The following is a 25,546-nucleotide window of genomic DNA, read 5'->3' on the forward strand; positions in this document are numbered from 1 at the left end:
AGTTATTGATTTCCTCTTTCATCCATTTATCCACTGTCAAGATGAAGACCAACCATCTATCCTATCTATCCTCACTATTTAAGAGGAAGAAACGAGACAAAAAATAACGCATGAAACCAAAATGGCTAACATAACTTATTAGAAAATGTGGTTGGCAATATGAGAATAAAACAGCAGTTCTATAAATATCTTAATAAGAACAATTCAAGACGTTGGCGGGCTAAATCTCCAGGCATGCATGTGACCCATAGGAATGTTAAAACTGCTATGTATCACACAAGCATGACCACTGACCACAAAATTCAAAATTAGAGTCCTTAAAAATGTTTCTGGTGCCACAGAAACTTTAATTTCTCAAAACCAAGTTGGAATAACCACTCAAAGACTAATCAATAGGTTAGTAACAAGAGGCCGTTCATAATATCAAACAGACAAAATCTTTCGGGATGTGGAGCTATAACCAGAGCGAGGAATCTTTATTCTGGATATGTTTGTGCCATCAGCGGGATCCCTGAGGTTGCATGGTGCAAGGCAATTCTGACGGAATGGCTTTGAGAAGAATTGTTATCTGTTTTTCTTTTTCTTTTTTTTTTTTAATTTTTTATTTATTTCTGAGAGAGAGAGAGAGAGAGAAGGGGGGGGGGTCAGAGAGAGAGGTAGACACAGAATCTGAAACAGGCTCCAGGCTCTGAGCTGTCACACAGAGCCCAACACAGGGCTCGAACCCACAAACCGTGAGATCATGACCTGAGCTGAAGTTGGACGTTTAACCAGCTGAGCCACCCAGGTGCCCCTATCCGTTCATTTTTCCTTGCATCCCTTTCCAAATCCTGACTTCAAGGTGGAGGGATGGAAAGCACAGACTACATGACATTTTCCAGTGGCTCACGCCCTCCCCAGAACTGAGGGGTCATGTGCAGACTGAAGCGTACTCATTACTGGGGGGTTCTTTATCACACTATAGTACCCAAAATGTTAAAATCCACATATGTGTGTGCACACACTCACAATTTAATCAAATCCATTAAATTGAAAATGCCTGTCTCTACTTAAAAAAAAAAAAAAAAAAAAAAACCGAGCTAAGCAATGGTAAAGTGAAATATGTGGGAAATTCTGTATTCTATTAAAAGGACAGGAATGCCAGTCCCCATGGACTCAGCTAGCCTTTTTTAACTATTCCCTTTTAAAATGTATTCATAAAAAAATGTTTATAGGTAATTATAAATGATCTAATCTGTGGCTAAAGATTAGAATGAGGAATAATGGCTTACTGGCTCAAATTGGTGTGCAGTTACCGAGTAAAGTCTTAATGTATCTTTGGTGTATTCATAAACATGTATGGGATAGTATAATCCTTATTTGGAAGCAAACTCATGATTTTTTTAAAATGGGTTATTGTTTTTCAAAAGCATTCCTAGGTTATTTGGGGGGAATTTGTCTCACTAATGTGGCTGGAGATGATTATAAAATTTCTCTCCATTTTATCACTTTAATTACACTTCCAGAGAGAGAAGCCTGAATTAATATTGTTTTGATGTTACTTGCAAATACTATTTACAACTTAAGATTTCTACAATAAATGTTTCTAGTTCAAAGTCACCAATAATAAAAGGGTAGTTATATATAATAAAACAACTTAGAGAATTTGAGAGAAACCTAGTGAACAGCATTGATCCGTTAGCATAGAAGCCCTGAACGAGAATTGTTTCCTTTACTGCTTCATAGAACCCAGAACAGGGTCTGGTATGTAGTAGACACTGTGTTTTATTAGGATATAAAGAAATAAGTGAAGGAATGAAGGATGTAAAGAAATGAAGGAATCATTATTATGCCAATAGTGGCATCTAAATACTTCTGCTTCCTGTTTTCTGTGCTTCCTCTGTCCTGTTCTCCACTGCCCTTTGCATTACTGTAGACCTCACTTTCTAGTTTACCAGCTCCCTCTCCGATCTGTCAGCCTCCATGATTCTGTGTGTTAGCCCTCACCATCTATCCATGCACAGAATTCAGCACCAGCTTGGGGCCCAGAAACATGTGTGTCTCCTTCATCTGTACACCCAGGTTTGGATCAGCAAAAGCAGCTTAGACGCTGTGAAATCCGCACAACAGGAGTTACTACCACCCTGTTTTATGGATGAGTGATTTGTGTCCCTTCCCAAGATGGTCAATAGCAGTGGTGTCTCTAGAACCCAAGAGTTCTGCCTCTAAGTCTAAACACCTACTAGGATAAAGGGCTGGAGTATGGGGTAGAAATATTATTCAACCACATTGACCAAAATAATATGCTTTGGATGTGCTGTGAAGGATGAAAAGTAAAGCCAGAGCATGTCCTACTCGGGAAAGGAGAGAAAGAGCCAGCCAGTGGACCATACTAGAGTGGGTGATGCTGTACTTGCCAACCAGGCTGTCAAACTAGAGACAAAGCTTCTTATTAGATCAGAAGTCCCAAAGTGATCATTTCCTTGTGCTAAGTACACCCAGTCAGCCATGTCTTTACCTTTAGCCTGACCAATGGTAGTATAACTTTTGGGATAACTTAATAAATAAAGACTCTGAGCTATAGCACCTACATGACCACATTGTGCCCATGCTTACCTTTGAGGGAGATGAACCTTAGTTATAATGCTCCCTTCCCAAAAAGATGCAGCCCTCCACCACCTAGAAGTGTCTCTCTTCCCTCTCTTACCTCCTCCTCATCTTCCCTTCCTCCCCACTTTCTCTCCTAACTTTGTCTCCTTTCTTTTCCCATGAAAATGGTTAAATGAGCCTCTCCTATAGTTAGCATTGCTCTGCCTTTGTCCAACACATTCTCAGTAAGAACTTGACACATATCTACTGAATTAGTAAATTCAAATTCCCCCAAACCTTGATTGTAACAGAAAAGATTGAGGCCTGTAGACAAGGGATGTCTGAGTCATCATTGTATTTTTAACTTTTAGCAGATTTCCTGAAAGATAAAAGGTGATCCACACGAGGCTGGTCAAATAAAAGGAAAAAATCAAGGGCTTTAAAAATGAGGTAGGAAATGACATGTGTTTAACTTTAAGAAAAGTTATATTTGAGCCCTTTTCACAGTTACTTTCACAGAGTAATTCTAAGACTTAGAAACCTGTTTTTTCTTTTCTACCCTATGCATTCAGTACCTGCCTAGAATGTAGCTACAAAAAAGAATGAAATCAACCCTCAGAGCCTCTGGAGACCATATTTTCCATAAAGTTTTAAAGGACATATGCCAATTTCCCTGTTCTTACACTACTCTTGAAACTAAAAGCAATGGGGAAAATTAAACCGTTTCTCCAACTGAATTGATGTATTCCCTCAGTGTTGAAATTTTAAGCACTCTGCATTAAAAATGGACAGATGCTGGGATTTTTAAATGGAAAAACTGGTAGAAAACTCTGGGTGGATCTTTAACATTCTAGATGAAAGAAATTCCTTAAACAGAGACTATGCAAATTATTCATTCAGGATATAGGTAGGTGTGTGTGTGTGTGTGTGTGTGTGTGTGTGTGTGTGTTAGAGCATGTGTGGTTTGTAGTGCCAAAATATGAAATGTGCTCACAAGGTTTGGTGTCAGTCTTGGAACAGTCTTCCAAAAGAGCTTACGGTAATAAAAGCATAAAATTCATGACCCGAAGTTTTAATATTAATCCTAATTCTTCCACTGAGGTAAGTGATGCCATTGCAATTAATCTCTTTAGGCCTTCTTTATTTGTAAAACAAATAATAATCTCTCCTTACACCCCACGCTCCACTGTTAGGAAAGCAAGTGAATCCCTACATGTACTTTCAGTACAAAACTAAAAATTATACTGATTCAGTTAATTGAACAATCAAGCAGTTGCAAGGCAATATATAAGCAAAACCCTTAAGAAAAATACCCTGCGGGGTCATCTTCATGGCTCAGTTGGTTAAGCATCTAACTCTTGATTTTAGCTCAGGTCATGATCTCGAACAGGCTTCCGAGATTGAGCCCTGCATTGGGCTCTGTCTGACAGCACAGAGCCTGCTTGGGATCCTCTCCCTCTGTCTCTCCCCTCCCCCCCCCCATTCCCCACTTGTGTGCACACGTGTTATTCTCTCAAACATTGTTTTAAGAGAATACCCTGAAAATACAGGTGCTGATAATCTTCAGAGTAAGGTGAATTTTAGGCTACTAAAATGCTGTAAGCTCTAGGACAGGTGATCTTTGAGTTCTAGAGAAAGACCACATTGAATTATGAGAAGAGACCATTATTCCAGGAGAGGAGGATAAAAGACAAATGGAGAATGTTAGCAGAAAATGGAAGGGCCCCATTCAAAGGAAATACCAGGAGAAGCAAAGTTAGGTCCACTGGTAGAACGCCCTAAGTGAGTGAGCCCTGTGAGAGTGTAATTTTGTCTAAACAGCAAGAGTGAGTCATAACAGTGTCCAGAGTGGAAGCTGATGTATTCTGTAGGGTAAGGGAGTGACCTGACATAATTTAGAAAAAAGCCTACTCTGATCTAGGACAGGTACAAAGCCATGAAGAGTTGGATGGACTGCATGACAAGGGAATTAAAATGTTGAAAAAAAATGATAGCATATTTTGACGAATGGCAAAGATGCGTATTTTGGGGGAAAGAAACTTAGATTTAGCAAGCGGGGAAAGGCACATGGAATGATAATGTAGATTTGTGATGTTATGAAATGACCCAAACGCATGCATCACTAAAGAGGCTGTGAATACAAAGTGCAGAGATTGGCTTTCAAGGAGCTGTGAAATCCTGGAAATGCAGACATGTTGGGTGCTGAAATGTCCATTATAGATCTTTGGCTCAACCACACATTTATACACATGGGGCCTCCTAGATCAAATTTATCACTAAAGTCACTTAGAAGGATATGAAAGTGTACTCAATGGGCCAGTGGAACCATTAGAAGATTTCCTTTGGTAAAATTCTTGCAGCCTACAGGACTATTCCTTGTTCTCCAAGTAACAAGAGGGCAGGGATATATCCAGGGGACAGGGTTCATAGGGGTAGACTTGAGGTCATTTCAGCTTTATAAACCAATGCCCCTTTTACCCACTCCCACATAATCCCTGGATTAGATTCACTTCCAGAGTCCTCCCAAGGGGTATGCCCAGGTTAATGGCACATCCCTCAGAGAAGTCCAAAGCTATGGCTTCCCAACTGGCATTGATGGATTCTTCCAGGTGACTGCAATCAAATGACAGATGACTGACCATGCTATTTAAGGAACAGGTGCAGAGTAGAGTAAAGGAACCAAAGGCAATGTGGTAGAGCGTGGTGGTTTGCCATGTGATAGCCATTTCTTCTTTGACAGCACACTTGAACTTGCATTACAAATGAGACCATAAAAGGAAAGTACCAAAAGTGTCCACTGATACTTCCAAAACTGACATACTTCTCATGCCTTTCACGATCTGCTTTAAGGTCACAAAAACCTCCACTTGGTACAGATTGAACTTAAAGAAAATTAAAACATTTAGCAAAAGTATAGAGAACAAACTTCTGATTCTAACCTGGACTTTACCAGGGTACCAAAGTTACCTCTGAAGGAATACATAGCTATTAATCAGAGGTGTTAATCACTGCAGTGTGAAATGGCCTGCTTCTTCCATTCATGCTGCCCTGGGTTCAAATTTGGACTTTGCTGTTACAAAGTGCTGCATGTGTGCCAGCTTACAAAGCTTGGTGATTTCACTCACCTGATTTCATTCACCTAATTTCACTCCCCTTTTGTTAAAAAAATACAGAACTGTGATTACAATGAAAGGAATATAAAAATCAGTTTCTCTTTTTCATCCATGATCTATAACCCAGCATTCACACTAATCATCACTTAGGACTTTCACATCATTAACAACATACTTGAGAAATGATTTCTGTGATCATTGATGACTCCAGGACACCAGAGTATTTTATGTATACGGTGCTTTGTAGGAAAGAATTTGCAAGTATATTCTATTTTTTCCTGAAATTAACACCTGCATTCAAATTGTAAATGCTTTATTGATTTAGTGAAACATATCTATTGACTCAGTTGGACAGATAATTTTTCATTTCATAGTATAAATATTACTTTAAATTATACCAGCTGTGGGACAGCTTCTAAAGACCTTTGTGTTCCTTGACATTTCTCTGGAGGACAGAGTTCTCAGAACAGATAATTAATGTCAGAGTGGGCTGGCAAGCACAGAAAGCTGGTAGCTGGAGACATTGTTCTGATGCGGTCATTCCTTTGTGAAAATCTTAGATGAATCCCTCAACTTGCTAAATGAGTATTTCAATATGTATTCTAGCATTTCAACAAGATCAATGTTTTAAAAGCTTTAGCCATCCACCAGAGTTAACCAAACTGCAACAGCCACGGGCACAATCCTAAGACCACCCTTGTTCCTGACACAGACTGAAGGTGGAAGGTTTCCCTAAACCATGCCCTCAGGTTTGCTCACGCACGAGAACTCACTAAAAGTTGTTACTCTCTATTACGGAAACAGAATCTGGATTAAAATCCACCAAAGAGGCCCACGTGAAAGCTTTTCTGTCTCCTCTCCATGGAGTCAGAGTGCATTATGCTCCCAGAACTGATTTATGACCGTGTACAGTAGTACTGCCAACCAGTAAAGCTTGCCCAACTTCACCACCCAGAATTTTCACTGGGGTTTTGTTACATAGGCATGATTGTTCAATTGTCGAAATGACTGAACTCAGTCTCCAAGTCAGCTGGTACCATGTGGCCCAAGATCCCCACCACAGATCACAATGTTGGTCTTTCTGGCCTGGCTAGGGTCCTGCTCTTAGATGGTTAGGTATGGTCAGCCTCACCAAAGCAGTCTTCATTATAGATTACCTTCCAGAAACCAAACACAGAAGCCAGATTTTTCTTTACTCCAGGTCACAATGTTTACTACAAACATGAATAAGTCATGATATTTCTTTTTTTTTTAATGTTTTGTTTATTTTTGAGAGAGAGAGAGGCAGCGTGAGCAGGGGAGGGTCAGAGAGAGAGGGAGACACAGAATCCAAAGACAGGCTACAGGCTCTGAGCTAGCTGTCAGCACCAAGCCCGATGCGGGGCTCGAACCCACAAACCACGAGATCATGACCTGAGCCGAAGTCGGAGGCTCAACCGACTGAGCCACCCAGGTGCCCCAATGATATTTCTAAAGATAATTTTTAAAAATCTTCTTTCTGGCCCTAAAATGTTATAGAGAAAAAGAATCCTAAAAATGGTAGACGTGTTGGATGCCATGGGTAGATGCTGAAGGAAAATCAGGAAGATCCAAATGTAATTCCAAATAAATGATATTTAAGAAGTTGAATGGTATCTTTTGCTCACTTACTGAAGGATTCAACAGATATCCTGAGGGGCTGTTTCCAGCACTGTGCTCAGACTTTGAATTAAGACAGCTATGATTGCTGTTCATAGAATTTACAATCCATTGTGTACACATGGGAGGGTAGATACTTATTAAATCACACAAATTAAGTAAAAGTTCCCTTATGATTAGGTCTTTAAGGGGAACTTTCATGATTTCTGAAGGTGTTAAGTAGAAGGGATTGTAGTCCTTATTTCTGCTGCTACTACCTAACCTGGCCCCAATCGCCTCCCAACCCATTTATAAATTCTGAATTTACCTAGTGAAGATGAACCTGATCCTACTAGAATGATCTACTGAAAAGATAATGTATCACAGAGGTCATCTGACTTCCCAAGAACCTAAGGAGGATGGCTTCAATATTAACCTCTTAATTTGTGTGGGATCATAACCTCCCCGGTAGTATTGAAGAGATCATGTTAACTAATCAACTATTCTATTTGGGGCATAGCAAACAGGTCCCTATTAAGACTTTAAAGACTTAAAGACTTTAAAGAATGTCTAGAAATGGGTAATTTTTAAAATCAATGTATAAGCATCTAGCAAAAAATAGTAATTTGAGTATTCTTTAAAATAGTTAATTTATGCATACTGAGCATCATACTCTATGAATGTCTATTTATAATTAAGTAGACCTTCAATTCCTACCAATGGTTAGAATTATTATGTAAAGATAATGTAGTATTTATATTCTGCTGAAATCAAGCAAAAGATCAAGCTGATGAAAAAGGTAAGCGATAATACAGAGTGCATTTTAAATCACTATTGTAAAATCAAGGTCAAGCATGAAATATTCTAAACATTCTTCTGAGAAAGAACCTTTTGAGGTTTGCATTCATATTAATGAAACCCTGAGGGTTTGATAAAGTCCAACCTGATTCTGTGAACTATATTAGAGAAAAACATCACCTAACTTTTACTTTGAATTACGAGCTTAGAGAATAGAGATATTTAGGGTGTTAAAAAAATCACTCCATTGGCAAAAACCCCAGTTTCTATCTTTGATGAAAGAAAGCTAGCTAAGATTGAAGTGATTTGACTAAGTTATAAAATGTACTTTGACAGTCATAAATTACATCTTCCCAGAGGCAAGCACAGTTGACCCTGAACGACACAAGGGTTAGAGACCATGCTATATTCATCAACAAATCTGTAAAAGGGACCCAAGCAGTTCAAACTCATGTTGTTCAAGGATCAACTGTCAAGTTATATGTATCAAAATATAATCACTCATTTCTCCAAGAACGAACACGAATGCAGAGCAATTTCTTAGAGAAGTCAATAGATTTTAAAATGTAATTTAAGCATTAGTGGATTGGCTACGAGCCAAAGGCTGACCATTTTTAAAGATTGAAGAAATCTGTTTCATACCAGATAACCTCTCATTTAATGAAGGTGACTAGGTATTTCATAAAATAATCAGCTATTTTCTCCTGAGTTCTCATTTCAACTTGGGACAAATGCCGAATTATTTTCCCTCTCCTATCTTTCTCAACATTTGTATCCTATAGTCCATGTTAAAGACTATCTATGTGAAGGGATCCTCACACAAAATGCTCACAGGTCATGAAGACTCTAAAAAATTGATTAAAATCCCATTCAGGCTTGTCACGTGTTAGTTCCAGCACTTCTATGGTATCTCCATCTTTCCCCACTGGGAAGCTCACTGATGCACCTGAAAGAGGAACAGGATGCCAGGGATAGGTGATGTCTGCAATTTCCCAGTGGTGTAATCTTGGACAAGTCACATACCGCTTCTGGACCTGGACATTTTCACATATAGAAGTGGGTGTTCAACCTCTGGTTCTGACTTGCTATCATACTTTCATGGACTTGCTACTAAAAATACAAGCCAATCTTTCAAACATGAGTTTTTGCTAATTTACTTTTGTTTAATTTGCTCCGACTCAGCTCCCTAATTAGAAAAATCCTCCTGACATTAAAGACCCAGCTTACTTACTACCCCTGTTTTGAAAAAATTCTCTGTTACCTAGGTTGAATCAATGACCTCCATCTGTACAGTTTTGGCACATTGTTCATGAAGCTTATATAATCTCATCATTTTACTCTTAGACAACCTTGAGACAGTTTTTTGTTTTTTTTTTTTTGTTTTTTTTTTTTTGGTCATTTAAAATTTTTCCTGCAGAAAGCAAAGCACAGAAAACATAAGCACTCAAACTTTTCTAATCATTGCTATGCTTTTATCATATGCTTTTCTCCACACAGAATAGATTCCCAAATACTATCGGACCCTTCATAACTGTTCGTATAGCTAGGCTATGTGGCAGTAACACATGCTCTTCAACTTCTAGTAGTGTATATTATCCAGGACGGTTGACCACCATGGGCCAGCTTGGGCTCTGTTTCCTGTGGTCTTCACTCTGGCCTGTAGCCCACATCTGGCAAGTGCTCAGTTTCCACATAGAGGGGAAGGACACGTGGTGAAGGAGACACTGGCCCTGAAATAGTGTGCCAGGAAACCATCTGCCCTCTCCACCTGTATTTCAGTAACCAGTAGGAATTCCTGAGCTTATCAGCCTGGATAGTTCTCCTGCTGTGGGAATGGCCATCCTAGAGACAGGAAATGGAATATATGGCAAGTTAGAGTACAATGACCATACTCCAAGTTCAACGTGATTTGGGAAATCTTGAAATTGGTGCTGTGGTGAAATTACATCTCATCTGTCAGAACTTCTCTCCCTTACAAACTCGTGGCTACTAAGGTAGCCTGTTGATTGCAGGATGATCGAAGTGATATGCAAGTTAAAGAATGTTTATCTAGATATCTGAGAAAATAGAAAAGATCAACTGAGATATACCAGTAATGAAACTACTAAATCTACTTCTGGGATTCAGTATTTAGCTCACCTGTACAGATTTGGTGGTGCAAATAAAAATGCAAACAAAATCACATTCCCAAAGTGCCATAATAAAGTATGTGGGCTCTACAAATTGTATGGAAAGCCCAACCTCACTCAAAGTTAGTACACTAGCACTTAATACTGCAGATCCATTAGAATGAAATTCTGTGAGAGAAAATGGTTCCATTATTTGGTAAGTGACAGTTAAGATAAATGAGATCAGGATAATTAAATTCATGTTTCAAGCAGTAAACTATCCTAAGAATTAGCATACTCAGTCATCTGGCATTGTACCAACTAGAACTTGATTAATCAATATTTCTGTTAAACTCATTAACACCTATAGCGGCAAAATGGCAGTTACAACATAAGTTTCTCAGCACATGAGACTCTTCAACTTCCTAACCAGTTACATATTTCTATGAAAATAGTTCTGAGATTTAAATTTATACTGTGCACCTTTGCATTCTTTGTCTTTAACAAGTTAGGAGTTAGGATACAATTTCATTTTCTTCTGAAAAAGTATATACTTCTATACACCTATAACATATAATACCTGGGCTTTAAATCACAGAGATTTTAGTATATAATATGACAAAATCTGCTACTAATTTTACATTATAGAAGCCTTGGCCACAGTCCCTACTTTAAAAGAAAATTCTTACTAAAATCATACCATTAGCAAAATTTTGAAAACGGAGATTATACTAAATTTTTTATATATAGTTTTAACAGGATAAAATAACTACTCTTTATCTTGGGGTATTTCAATTTCTCTCTGTATATGTGTGTTGACTTCTAAATATGTGAGTTCATGCATGTATAACTGCATGTGATTTATAGATATGATATCACTGAAAATCACTCTCTACTTGAGGTATAATTGATATGTAACATGATTTGATATTTATATATATTGCGAAATGATTACCAAAATACATGTACTTAACATTCATCATCAACTGTAGTTAGAGGTTTTTTTCTTCTGATGATACCTGTTACTTGTATCAACTTTCAAATATGCAATACAGCATTATTAACCACATGTATCATGCTGTACAATACATCCCCATGAAACTTTTTTTAAAAATAGATGGAAGTTGGTATCTTTAGACCCTCTTCATTTATTTTACTCTCCGTCAACCCCCGTCTCTGGCAATCTGCCAACCACCAATCTGTTCTCTGTACCTATGGGGTTTTTGTTTTTAGATCCACATATAAGTGACATCATCTGCATCTGTCTTTCACTGACTTATTTCACTTGGCACAAAGCCCTCAAGTTTTATGTGTTGTTACAAATGACAAGGTTTCCATTTTATGGCTGAATAATACTCCATTGGGCATAAATACTACTTCTACTCTATCAATCTGTCAATGGACACTTAGGTTGTTTCCATATCTTTGCTATTGTAGATAATGCTGCAATGAACATGGGAATGCATGTATCTTTTCAACTTCGTATTTTAGTTTTCCTTGGAGATCCAGAGATGGAAATTCTGGATCGTGGCATAGTTCTATTTTGAAATTTTGGAGGAAACTCCATACTATTTTCCATAGTGGCTGCACCAATTGATAGCCTGGCCAGCGGTGCTTCAGGGTTCCACTTTCTCCAAATACTAGTCAGCATTTGTTGTTTCTTATCTTTCTGATTATAGCCATTCCAATAAGTGTGAGGTAATACCTTGTTGTGGTTTTGATTTATATTTCCCTGATGATGAGTGATGCTGAGTATCTTTTCATGGGTCTGTTGGTCTTCTGTATGTCTTCTTTGAAAAAAATGTCTATTCAAATTCTCTGTCCAATTCTAAATCAGATTCTGTTTTGCTATTGAGTTGTATAATTTCCCCTATATTTTCAACATCAACTCCTTATCAAATATGACTTGTAATTTTTTTCCTCACTCCGTAGGTTTTATTTTCATTATGCTGATGTTTCCTTGGTTGTGAAGAAGCTTTTCAGTCTGTTCCTTTTTATTGATTTCTGCTTTTGTAGTCTTTGCTTTTGAGGTCAGCTCCAAAAATAAAAAATAAAAAATTATCACCAGGACTGATGCCACCCATGTTTTCTTCTAGGAGTTTTATGGTTTCAGGTCTTACATTCAAATCTTGAATCCTTTTTGAGTTTGTTTTTGTGTGTGGTGTAAGATAATAGTCCAGTTTTGATTTATTTTTGCATGTGATTATCCAGTTTTCCCAGCACCATATACTAAAGAAACTCTCCTTCCCCCATCATATATTCTTGCCTCCTTCATCATGAATTAATTGACCATAGAAGTGTGAGTTTATTTTGGGGAACCGTATTTATTTCATTGATCTGTGTCTGCCTTTATGCCAATACCATACTGTTCTGATAAGTATAATTTTACAATACAATTTGAATCAAGGAGTGTGATCCCTCCAGCTTTACCTTTCTCAAGACTGCATTACCTTATTAGAACTTTTCTTGTGGTCTATGCAAGGTTTAGAATTATTTGTCGTATTTCTGTAAAGAATGTCATTAGAATTTTGAGAGAGGTTGTATTAAATCTGTGGATTGTTTTATTTAGTGTGGACATTCTAACAATTCATGCACACAACCATCTTTCTTTCCATTTCTTTATGTATTCAGTTTATCAATGTCTTACAGTTTGCAGTGTATAGGTTTTCCATTTCCTTAGCTTAATTTATTTCTAGGTATTTTATTCTTTTTGATGTAATTGTAAATGGGATTGTCGTCTTAATTTCTCTTTCTGATAATTTATCAGTGTTTATAAATGTAATAGAGTTGCAGAGGCACCTGGGGGGCTCAGTCAGTCGAGTGTCCGACTTCAGCTCAGGTCATGATCTCGTGGTTTGTGGGTTTGAGCCCTGTATCAGGCTCTGTGCTGACAGCTCAGAGTCTGGAGCCTGCTTCAGATTCTAGGTCTCCCTCTCTCTCTGCTCCTCTCCCACTCATGCTGTTTCTCTCTGTCTTAATAATAAATAAACATTAAAAATTTATAAATAAATAAGTGTAATAGTTTTGTATATTCTGAAAATTTACTGCCTCCGTTTTTTTTTTTTATCTTAACAGCTTTTGGTGGAATCCTTATAGTTTTCTATATAAAATATGTCACCCGAAAATGGTGATAGTTTATTTCTTTCTTTTCCATTTGAATATCTTTTATTGCCATTTCTTGCCTAAATACTCTCTTGAGCTTATAAATTGAATAAAAGTGATAAAAGTTGGCATCTTTGTCTTGTTCTTGATCTCAAAGGATGATATTTATGCCTTTCACCGTTGATAGTGATGTAACTGGGCTTGACATACTTGGCCTTTATTATGTTGAATGTGTTCCCTCTAAGCCACTTTGTTGAGAGTTTTTTATCATGAATGGATGTTGAATTTTGTTAAATGATGTTTTTCTGCATCTATTGAGGTGATCATATAATTCTTACTCATTTTGTTGATGTGTGTCACTTGACTTGATTTGTGGATACTGAATCATTCCTACATCACTGGAGTAAATCCTGCTTAACCAGGGGATGTGATCCTTTCCATGTAGTTGTCAGTTGGTAAAGTTTTGTTGAGGATTTTTATATCTATGTTTATAGGAATGTTGGCTTGCAATTTGCTTGTGATGTCCTCCTCTCCTTTTGAATATTTTTTGTTTATTTTTTATTTTTGAGACAGAGCACGAGTGGGGGAGAGGTAGAGAGAGAGGGAGACACAATCTGAAGCAGATTCCAGGCTCTGAGCTAGCTGTCAGCACAGAGCCCTACGCGGGGGCTCAAACCCACAAACCATGAGATCATGACCTGAGCCTAAGTCGGAAGCTTAATCAACTGAGCCACCCAGGTGCCCCCGCCCCCACCTTCTTTTGTACTCAGAGTAAGGTAGCCCTCATAAAAAGAATTTGAAATTGGTCTCCCTTCTTCTTTTTGTGGGGGAGAGACTTTGAGAAGGATTGGTGTTAATTTTTCTTTGGATATTTGATAGAAGTCACTTGTGAATCTGTCTGGTCCTTGTTTGTTGCAAGGTTTTTGATTAGTAATTCAACCTCTTAGTAATCAGTTCACATTTTCCATTTCTTTATGATTTAGTATCAGATTTGAATTTTTCTAGAAATTTATCCATTTCTTTTGGCTGTTCAATTTGTTAGTATATAATTGTTTATAGTAGCCTTTTACAGTGTTTTTGTATTTCTGTGGTATCCATTATAGTGTCTCCTTTTCCATTTCTGACTTCATTTTAATTCTCTCACTCCTTGTCTCTCTCATGAGTCTAGCTAAATTTTTGCCAATTTATCTTCTCAAAGAAGCACCTCTTGGTTTCACTGATTTTTTTTTTCTATTTTTTTTTCAGTCTCCATTTCTTTTCTCTGATTTTTGTTATTTCCTTCCTTTTACTAACTTGGGCTTCATTTTTTTTTTTCCTTTTCTAGTTCTTTGAAGTGTAAAGACAGATTTTTTGAGATGTTTCTTAGTAGAGGTAGGCATGTATTACTATGAATAACCCTCTTAGAACTATATTTTTCCTCAATTCCATAGAATTTGTTATGTTGTTGTTACATTTTCATTTGTCTCAAGGTATTAGTTTTCTTTTGATTTTCTTCATTGACTCCTTGGTTATTTGTTCAGTCTCCACATCTTTCTATTTTTTATTGAATATCATTTTTAATACTTTTCCATGTTAAAAATGTTTTGTAAAAACCATAATATCTATGTAAGTTTTCATCTTATAATGGATCAATTTATTTAATAATTTACTATTTTCATTATTTTGATATAATGAACAGCTTTTTCACTTGAGTTTTGTCCTCTGTCATGGCGTCACTTAATATCTTGTAGTTTCCCTTCTCTCAAGCCTCTCTTACTTTTTATTCCTTTCTCCAATCCTGGTATATTCTCATTCTCTCTCTCTCCCCCCTCCCCACCTTTCTCTTCCTCTCTCTCCCCCTTCTCTATCCTCCTCCCCACTCTGTCCCTCCCCTTCTCCTCCATCTTGATCCTATATCATAAAGCCTGATAATCTGGCTGATAAACGTAGACGTCTCCTTGGGAGTAGGAGTTGTAGTAGAGGAAGATAGAAAAAATAGACAAAGGAAAAACTACTGATAACATTGTGCTGTTCAGTAATTATACCTACCTTATTCATCAAAAACCCCTACAAATACAAGATGTGCCAACTAATTTTGAAGGTTTATTATTTGGATATTCTTCTATATTAGCATTTAAAACCTTTGGAAATATAAGATTTTAAATTGATTTATTGTCTGCAATTTTAAAGCAAATTAGAGTATTCAAAGGGACAAGCAATTATCTCAAATAAAATTACAACAAAATACCAATGCACACTAAAATTTCATTTTACAAGGATTATTGATTTAATGTTTTAAAGTTTAACATATTAGCCTTTTAAAGTTTCAAGTGTTCCCAAACTATCAGCACTGCCTTCATTTCCAATTTTTGTTTTATTAAGGGAATTTCATAGTTTTTACTTATGCTTATTAGTATTAATAAAAAATAATAGTATTTGACAGGGAAGATATAAACAAAGATGTAAACATGAGAATAGTCCTTTCTCTGAAAATAAGCAAATGAGCAAGAAATAGCAAATTTAATTACTCTTTTTGTAATATAACCAACTTATTTGCTCACTGAGTGAAACAAGATCACGACTACAGTTGGCATAGACAAAGGCATAATTTATTACACTGCAAGAAACCACAATGCTGATTTCTTTCCATTGTTAAGCAGCATGCTGACACTTTTTTTTTAGCTTATTCAAAATTATAAAATCATATGGTTTGCATAACCAATCAAATGTGGTCAAGTTTCAGAAAGAGGTACTTCTCAAGGTTTCTGAGGCTTATCCACTTGCATTGCTTTACAGTCTCCCAGACCAGGAGATGATAACCCTGAGTGGCCAAGACCATTACTCATGGTGTCCAGAATTTCTTTCTTTTTGATAAGTGATATCTAGTTCATTTTCCCTCCTTCTTCCCATGAATACTGTTTTAAGCTTCTGCTATTTGTCAGTCACTAGTACCAATACTTAAGAAATATCCATGAACAAAATAAAGAGCCTTACCATCATAGAGCTTACCTTTTGTAATAGAGGATTGAAAATAAATATTTCAAGTAAATTATATAGCATGGTATAAAAGTAATAAAGAAGTATTAAGCACATGGTGGAGAGTTCACAGAGACCAGTGACTTAGTTGTGAGTTTCTGGGCTGAGTTCTCAAAAGGAAGAACCAGAAAATAAGACTGAAAAATTGAAACCAGGAAAGAAAGGATGCATCACAGAGGGATATCCTTGAGGTCTAGTGAGGAGTGTGTGACCACCTACCGCAAATGCTGCTGCTGCTGTTAGATCAAGAATGATGAGCATTGGATTGAACAATGTGGAGTTAATTGATGCTTTGATGGAGAACAGTTAGAGATGAATGGCAAGGTTGACTGCCTGGTGGACTGGTTTTCAAAGCACAAGGAGAGGAGATGCAAAAAACAGAACACTCTTCTGGAGGGACACCTGTGTGGGTTAGGCGTCAGACTCTGATCTCATGGTTTGTGAGATCGAGCTCCACATTGGGTTCTGTGCTGACAGTGTGGAGCTTGCTTAGGATTCTCTCTCTCCCTCTATCTCTGTCCCTCCCCCATCTCTCTCAAAATAAACATTAAAAAACCATTCTTTTGGAGAATTGTGCTATAAGGCATATAAAAATGGGGCAATATCTAGCAAGGGAAATTTGGTCAAGAGATTTTTTTCTTTAATGAGAGAAATAAAGCCTAACTGGAGGTTGAAGACAATGACCTGGGTGACAGGAACAAATACTAGGGGTTTAGAAAGAGGAAAAGGGCTACGGAAGCAGTGTAAGCAAGAGAGAATGTGAATCAATTCCATACATGACATGGAAGGAGACTGATGGGCTATCAGTCTCCCCTTCATACTTCCATGGCTCAGAATTTCTTTCCCACTGTCATAAGTTCACCTACACCTCCTGTTTCTCTTTGTTGCTGTCCTTCACTTTGGTAAGTGAGGAGATTCTGCTCACCAGTATCTAATCCTCCCAAGGCTAGTTTTGTATTCTCTATTCCAACCCCCATTTTTCCATCTTTCTTCATTTCCTGGGACCATGTATATCTTCTGGAATTGTCAGTTTTGAATAGCATCTTCCATGTAATTTTTTTCTAACTCCTGCTTAGCCCTTGGGGACACTGAAGCCCTCCCATCCTCTCAATGTAATGGTGGCACTTTGCTGTGACTCTCTCCCCACCAGACTGGAGGACAGAGCGTATATTGTTCTTGCTCTACATCACTGATCTCAGGCCGGTCTTCCTCTCTAACAGCCTTTTCTTTGCTTGTGCCTCCAGCTTAGAACATTCACTGACATCTATTGGTTGTCACCACCGACAATGTCCAACCTATTCTATTCCGTTTCCAGTTATTCTATCCTGATGTACAGATATTCTCCATACTTCTACTTGATTCTTAATGATTTCAGCATTATGTATATAGATGGCTCTTCCAACAACCTATATGTTCAGTGTCTTGAATTCTTTTCTGCAACAATCTCCAGTTACCCACAGCCATTCTCGTCCTAGCAGCCCCTCAGTACTTTGAAGCTCCTCCCCCACCCCAGAATCTCTGACCCACTCGCCTCATCAGATTTTGATGGTCTTTTTCACTTTCTTTAGTCATCCTCCAACATCTTTCTGTCTTCACTCTTTTATGCTAAAATATTATGCTCATCATTCTGACTGCTTCCTTGTGCATCCTTTACTTTTGTTGCCTACTCTTCTTTCTTTTCTACTTTGTTTTGACCTTATTTTCTTCTTCCCATTTTCCCTTTCCCACTATTGTATAAAGCCTAATTTGTTACAGGTATTTTTTTGGCACAGGGCAAGCACAATGGCCAAACTCCCCTTCTTTGACCTATAATAATAAATGGTGGCTAATCATAGTTTAAATTATTAACTTTTCAGGGTCCAACTGACAAAACCTTAGGTCTCTAGAAGCAGTTTTCTTTTTCTTTCTTTTTTACATTTGAGATAATTTGTCAGAGTATACAATTCAGGATCTGAAAAATCAATATCATTAGACATATTGATTCAGTTAAAAAAAGATAACCATATATAGTTAAACAGTTTTGGTAGTTGTGCATAGATTTGGAACTTAAAGTTTTTATGTCTCTTTTTTTAAAGTATTTTTTTAATGTTTTATTTATTTCTAGGAGAGAGAGAGAGAGAGAGAGAGACAGCGTGAGCAGGGGAGGGTCAGAGAGAGAGGGAGTCACAGATGGAAACAGCCTCAACCGACTGAGCCACCAAGGCGCCCCTAAATACAATTTATAGAAATTAACATGGGAAGATAATTTAAATATTTAGGTGTAAATATGGATTTTTATTAAAGATGAGTAGTTTTCCATTTACATTAAGATTCCTGAGGGACCAGTTCATGACAACATGTACTCTATCAATTTTCAAAAAATAAACCCTGTCATTATTTTACAAAGCAGAACATGTGAAATGATTCCATTTCTTGACAATGGTGTATATCACAGCCCTGAAATATCTTCATATTTGGTTCTTTTCATACTTATCAAAGAGACATAGGGGCGCCTGGGTGGCTTAGTCGGTTAAGCATCCGACTTTCACTTAGGTCATGATCTTGTGGTTCGTGGGGTCGAGCTCCGCGTCGGGCTCTGTGCTGACTGCCAGCTCAGAGCCTGGAGCCTGTTTCAGAGTCTGCGTCCCCCTCTCTCTCTGACCCTCCCCTGCTCACGCTGTCTCTCTCTCTCCCAGAAATAAATAAAACATTAAAAAATTTAAAAAAGTATTTCACACCAATGCAACAAAAACATCATATTTAGGTTTAAACACACTGTATTTTTTTTTAAACTATGCTCATTTGTTCAGAAGAAACAGTAATTCCTATTTCTTTTTGATGAGAAACCTATTGTGTTTTCTTTGAAAACAATATAAATGATCAAATAAGAATATGCTTCAAATCTATAGAGTGTCTTTGACCTAAATTTTATGATACATGAGCTTTTACCCTTTAATAAGTTTTGGAATCAGTTTTATTGGGTCTTTTACAACCTATTAAATCATACTCCTAGGATGTATATGAGCATGGATTTTAAACAGTTGACTTCAGTGATGAATGTTTTGATGCATAGAGAAACCGTGTGACCAACAGACACTAAGATAACATACCAAAATGGAGTGCACTTAGTACAAAACTGATTCTGTCATGAGACTTAAACATTGATTCTTCTGTTTGAAACCTTTGATGTTAAATGTAAATGATGATGTGACTGACCTGCAGCAGACTCTTGGAATTCATGAGACGTAGGATATGAGAATATTAAGAATCCCAAATTTATCAATATTGTTACAGGGTACAAACTTTCATTACATTAACCCTTTCAGAAAATAATATTCCTTGTGAATAGTTCTACAAAACCTTCTTCAGAACATTTGAATTTGATTTTCAGTCCTGTTTCCGATCCAGATCCTCATGTCCCCAGTTCATAACTGCACTGACGTGGATCTCCCATTGGACACTTTCCCTCTTAAACCAGGCAGAGTGTCTGCAGACCGTCTCCGGAATCCCATTTCATTTCCCCCCTGGAGCATTAAATGAAGTCATTTGCATCATAGATACACCTGCCAGAACCATCCTTCGAGCCCTTGAGTTACAGATTTACTTGTTTTATGGCTTACAGTGTGGATGTGGGTACAACTATACATCACCATGCCCAGCATGGTCGTGTTGTGGTCGTTAAGCAGTGTCTCTCCCTCTTGCACCTCCTTCCTTTGACTTCTGAGTTTACAGTCTTCTGATCTGTTCTACCTCTTTGAACTTTACCTCCCGTGGTGTCTTTCCAAGCCTCCTCCTGTGCCTTGTCTCTCTACCCACACACCGCCCTATACGTTTCTATCCCGGTGCCTGTGTTCTGGAAAATTTCCCTCCTTTTCTCATTGACCATTCCCAGGCTGACTCCTCCTCTAATCTCTCATTTCTAAAGAAACCCCTCTTTCCCAATTTAGGCTTTGCTGACCCTGAACTAGCATTCAGGTTTCGTACCCAGCTAGTAAATTTGATCTGTGCTAAAGGTTAAGGCTACACACCACCATCTTTATCTTCAGGGAAAGGAGAGGAGAACCTTCATTATTAAAATCTATTATTATAAGATTGGTGAGGATTGTTAATTCCTGTTGAAATAAAGAGAATCCCCATTACATGTCAGGATGCCAAATCGTGGTCTTGTAGGGAATGGGGATGAAGGAAAAATAGTCTAAAAATTGAATAAAACAAATCCTTAAGTTTAAGATAGGCACAAGATCCATGAGGAGTGGGGGGAAAAGTCCAAGTAGAAATGAAAGTTTATAGAATTTGTTTCACTGAATGCAAATTTTAAACTGTAATACAGAAAAAGCACCATGTAGAGACACAAAAAAAAAAGCGGTCACTGGCGTGGGTGGGGACATATATTAGTCTGAAACATCTGTAGACTCTTAATACATCTTCTAAAATTTGCTAAGGTAAGGAAGCTCCTGAATCTGAGAGACTAGACAACCAAATTCCAAAACCAAAAATGAAATTTAAAAAAAATCAGTTTAAAAAATTTATGGCAACGAAAAGTAGACCAGAGTGAATCAAAAGGGAAGAACAGAGCAGGTTTCAATCCAAACCATGTGAAGAAACACAATAAATCCTAAAGTAAGTCTTTAGGACCAGCAAGCTGCCACCTTTGTTCTGGTGTTCATGTGAGCCTACACAGAGAACTTTCTGGAAAATTCTAGCATTTGGCAACTGAGTCAGGTGATTACATAGTGTGTGCAGTGATGTAGTCCAGGAAGACTGGCTGTAGTTATGTAGCTGTGAATTATGTTCAGGATTATTGCTGCCTTCACAAGGGGCTCAACTAAATGTGAGTCATTTAATACTGTTTTCTCCTTTTCAACATGTTGCCGATTTCCATTTCTGCCTTACCTCAATTTTAATAAAAGGGATTTTGGTTAAAAAATAGTCTTCAAAAATTACAGCACATATTGCGTTGAAAGCAGCTACTTGTAAATAGTAAAGTTAAAAAAATCAGATCTAGAGTGAACTTTTCTCTCTAATGCTGCTTTATTAGGTATAATGCAAAGCTTAATCACCATTTATTTATAAATTTTTTGATCAATTTAATAAAAAAAACACAATTGGATCCCGTGAAATTTTCAGTAACCTGATTTTTTGTTAATGATTTGGCCACCAGTTCGTGTGTGTGTGTGTGTGTGTGTGTGTGACATCCCCCAACACACGTCCAAACGGTACTCTGAGGCCAGCTGAGGTGTTCCAGTTCAACTCCATTCTGATGCTCTCCACCAGTGGATGATGCCAGACCCCACAGGTGAAGGGCTCAGGTCTAAGAGACTCCTCCTCCCCACAGCTGCAGGAGGCAATTACAGGTGCAGATTGTCACCTATGCTTCTGACCACTCTGTAGTTTACCTCCTTGGGTTTGTTCCATTTGCTAGAGAGATGACTAGATAACCAGTGTCTTCTAGATAGAACTCAGAACAGCCCCATGGAAGAGATGCACACTCAGGGCAGGGTATGGGGAAAGGGTTGGGGGTCTTCTATGTGCTCTCTGGGTGCCCCACACGCACAGCACATGCTCACCACCCACTGTGTGCTCACCAGCCCAGATGCTCTCTGCACTCTGTCCTGGGTGTATCTGTGTGTGTAATGGAGGATTCATTGCATAGGCCTCTGTTGGCAACTGATCCAACCTCAAGCCCCTCTCCCCTTCCCAGGAGTCAGGGGTAGAGCTGACAATCCATCTCAGCCCCTCCTTGTTTTGCTCGCAACCAGCCCCAATCCTTAGGCACTTTCCAAAAGCCACCTTGTTAACATAACAGAAGACGCCATTGTTGCTGTTAGACAGTGTGGAATGTCCAGGGATCTATCGGGACTCTGTGCAGGAAGTGGGACAAAGAGCAGATATCCACGGAGTTTTTAGGATGAGTTATAATACCACCCCAGCTAGTCCTGTTCTCACAGTCTCTGGAAGGGTGAAGTCCCGTCACACACTAGAACCAGATATCCCTTGGGGAGAAAGTTTTGGGAGTTTTTGTTTTGATTTTGATTGTTTTTAGAATTTTGCTAGCTACTTAACACATCTTTATATTGAAAATTAGAAAAACTCATTGGAGTAGATCACTTCAAATTGATCTGTTCTTTATACTTTGTAATTTAAATTCACCCTCCTTGAAATGTAGGAAGTTGACGGGCGCCTGGTTGGCACAGTCAGTTAAGGCCTCTAGCTCTGGATTTTTGCCTCAGGTCATGATCTCAAAGTTTGCGGAAATGAGCCTCTTTCTCCACCCCTCCCCAGCTCACATTCCTCTCGCTCTCTCAAAGTGAATACACTTTAAAAAAAAAAAAATAAGTTGGGCATTGCAAAATTGTTCAAAGTTCTTATTTACAAAAAATAGCACACGGGTGCCAATTAAGGTAGTACTGAATAAGTTAAGCAAGTCCTCTGGCTTTTGTTACAAAATGCAACCTACATCATTCCAGATGACTTAACTGAATAAAATACTTTAGTAATAAAAGAGCTCCTACATGCCTAAACCTTAGCTGTGTCTAAAGACCATACAACAGCTTGTACCTTTTGCCAGTTACTATGTGTACTGAAAGTTAGTGCGGGGTTGTGTTTTCCTGACCTGAAGAGCTCTGTTGCTGGAGGAAGCAGAACAGAATGGGGTCCCATGTTGGGAGGCAGGTGTTAGAGGATAGGATGTACCCTCTGTGACAGCCCGGATTTCTTTGACATGGTTTTTTGCCAGTAGGGGGAAAAAATGTAAACTCGTACTCCATCCCAAACAGTAATCACAGCAAAGAATAAAAAATTCAAGGTGATATATTAAGTTAATATATACAGAGAGGGGCACCTGGGTGGCTCAGTCAGTTGTGCGTCCGACTCTGGCTCAGGTCATTATCTTAGTTCCTGGGTTTGAGCCCCGCGTCGAGCTCTGTGCTGACAGCTCAGAGCCTGGAGGCTGCTTTGGATTCTGTGTCTCCCTCTCTCTCTGCCCCTCCCCTGCTCATGTTCCATCTCTCAAAAATGTTAAAAAATTAAAAATACATATATAGAGAGAGAAATTGAGAGAAATATCACTGATATGGTTAAACAAACAGGGAAAGAAGATGTGACAGGGAAAGATGTCCCTTCCAAAGTAGAAAGATCCTGTGTGGTTATTTTAAAAGCAAGAAAGCATACTTAACTTTACTCAAAAAGAGAGGAAATGCATAAAGCTGACAAGTTAAAGGTGCGCAAGAAACACCTGTTAAGAGTAGCTCCACCTGAATTATCAGCTAGTATTCTGTGTTGAAGTCGCAAAAACCGTGATGGGCAAGGACATTAGACCAAACTGTAGCCTCAGGAATTTAGGTGTGACATAAGGAAGCATTTGGTGTTGGTTTTCTAACGCACAAAAATTATGACAAATTTGCAGCTACAATCAGGCTTAGCTGGGTCCATTCTCAAGGTCCTCCATGCAGTGACCTTCAATCTTTTCTGAAAGTCTAGGTCGTCGTCAACACTCGTGTTACTGTTGATGGAATGCAGGTCTTCCCAGGTGGAGGACTGAGAAAGTCAGCCCCTGATGACTGTCTGCTCCTGGGTGCCAGAGGCCCTCCCCAGGGAAGGCCAGGACACTTCCTCCAGGTCAGCAGGTGAGTGTCCTCACTGCTGCTGTCCACGAACTAGAACACTTAAAAGGGCTCAGCCAATATGTCAGGTTTCCCAGGATTAACTGAGAGTCAGTTGATCAAGGACTTTTATTATATCTGCAAAACCCCTTCCCATCCCCACATAACAGCATCAACATGGGAGTGACCTCCCTCCATTGTTGCACACCCCCTTGGTTAGAAGTGAGTTACAATCCAGCCCGTGCTCTTAGGACCTGGGTTATCGAAGGCATGAGGCTCATCTTAGAATTCTGACTACCACACACTTTCTACTGGCATTTGTGACCCTGAGACCATATTGAGGGGAGAAACTGGAGATCTTTTGTGGAGATGGGAAGATTGCATCTTAAAAATAAGTCCTTTGGCTGAGGTGTTTCGTCTTGCTGAAGAAATAGGGGAAACTAAATATTCACAAATGTTAGCTGCCGTTATTATCTCAAATACCAAGTTGAGGTGCACTTGAGGGCTTATGCACTAACACACATAACCCACACAGCAGTCCTATGGGATACATCCTAACGTAATTTCACCTTTAACATGAAGAAACTGAGAGGGGAGAGCTGCTTAAGAAACGTGTCTAACTCCTCTATGTGTCCAGTTGGTGCTGATCAGGACGTACATACATTGATGTTATAGGTACCACTTTCCCAACCAAATCAGACTGCTAGATCTTAATACTTATTCATGGCTTCACACCAGTATCTATACATGTGCGTTATATTTGAGGCTTCTTTTCTTTTCTTTTCTTATTTTTTATTTTTTTTTTACAAATAGTTTATTGTCAGGTTGGTTTCCATATAACATCCAGTGCTCATCCCCACAAGTGCCCTCCTCCATGCCCATCTCCCCCCTTCCCCCCATACCCATCAGCCCTCAGTTTGTTCTCAGCATTCAAGAGTCTCTCATGGTTTGCCTCCCTCCCTTTCCCCCACCATTTCCCCCCTTCTTCTCCCCCTTGTTCCTCCGTTAAGTTCCTCCTAATCCTCCTATACGTGCAAACATATATTTGTCCTTCTCTGCCTGACTTATTTCGCTTTATTTTCAAACAAAGTCTCAAGATGATGGTGGATTCAGAAGAAATCTTCATTAAATTACATTACAAAATGAGACATGTTGTGAACCCATTTTTACTTTTGAAGTTTGAATTTTATCCTATTTGAAACTAGAATTAAAAAAACCATGGGGACTAGAATCTCAATTTTTAAATGCACAGAGAAGTATTGATAAGAATTCTAAGAAGTTACCTTTTTAACATGCTTTAACTTTTAAGAGACATTTTTCTTTCAAAAAAAAAAAAAAACTGATTATTCCAGAAAGGAGGATATTTCACTTAGAAGCCACTGAGGTCACACAATCTTACTGCCAATGAAACCCTACATTTCTCCCTACTGGAAATAAAACTAGTAAGGTTTCAATTCCAGACAATGATGAATTCAAATAGTGAGTTCCCAGATGCTTGCTCAGAGGACCCACCCACCTGCAGCTACCAGGTCTCCCCATGTGCCTTTTTAAATGACACTGGCCCCTAGTTATTACTTTCTTAAAAATCCAATTTTTTCCCTGTGACAATTCTGCTAAGAAATGATAAAGTTACTGTTAGTCACAT

At 38.4% G+C, this 25,546-nt stretch overlaps 1 long non-coding RNA gene across 1 annotated transcript in view; it reads left to right on the forward strand.

The window, feature by feature from the left end:
* The window catches only part of LOC120224572, a 130,421-nt gene that overhangs the window by 25,808 nt on the left and 79,067 nt on the right, over nt 1-25,546 (forward strand). The window lies entirely within an intron of this gene.

This window comes from Hyaena hyaena, unplaced genomic scaffold (assembly GCF_003009895.1).
Source record: "Hyaena hyaena isolate Hyena2069 unplaced genomic scaffold, ASM300989v1 scaffold_1192, whole genome shotgun sequence".
Lineage (NCBI taxonomy): Eukaryota > Metazoa > Chordata > Mammalia > Carnivora > Hyaenidae > Hyaena > Hyaena hyaena.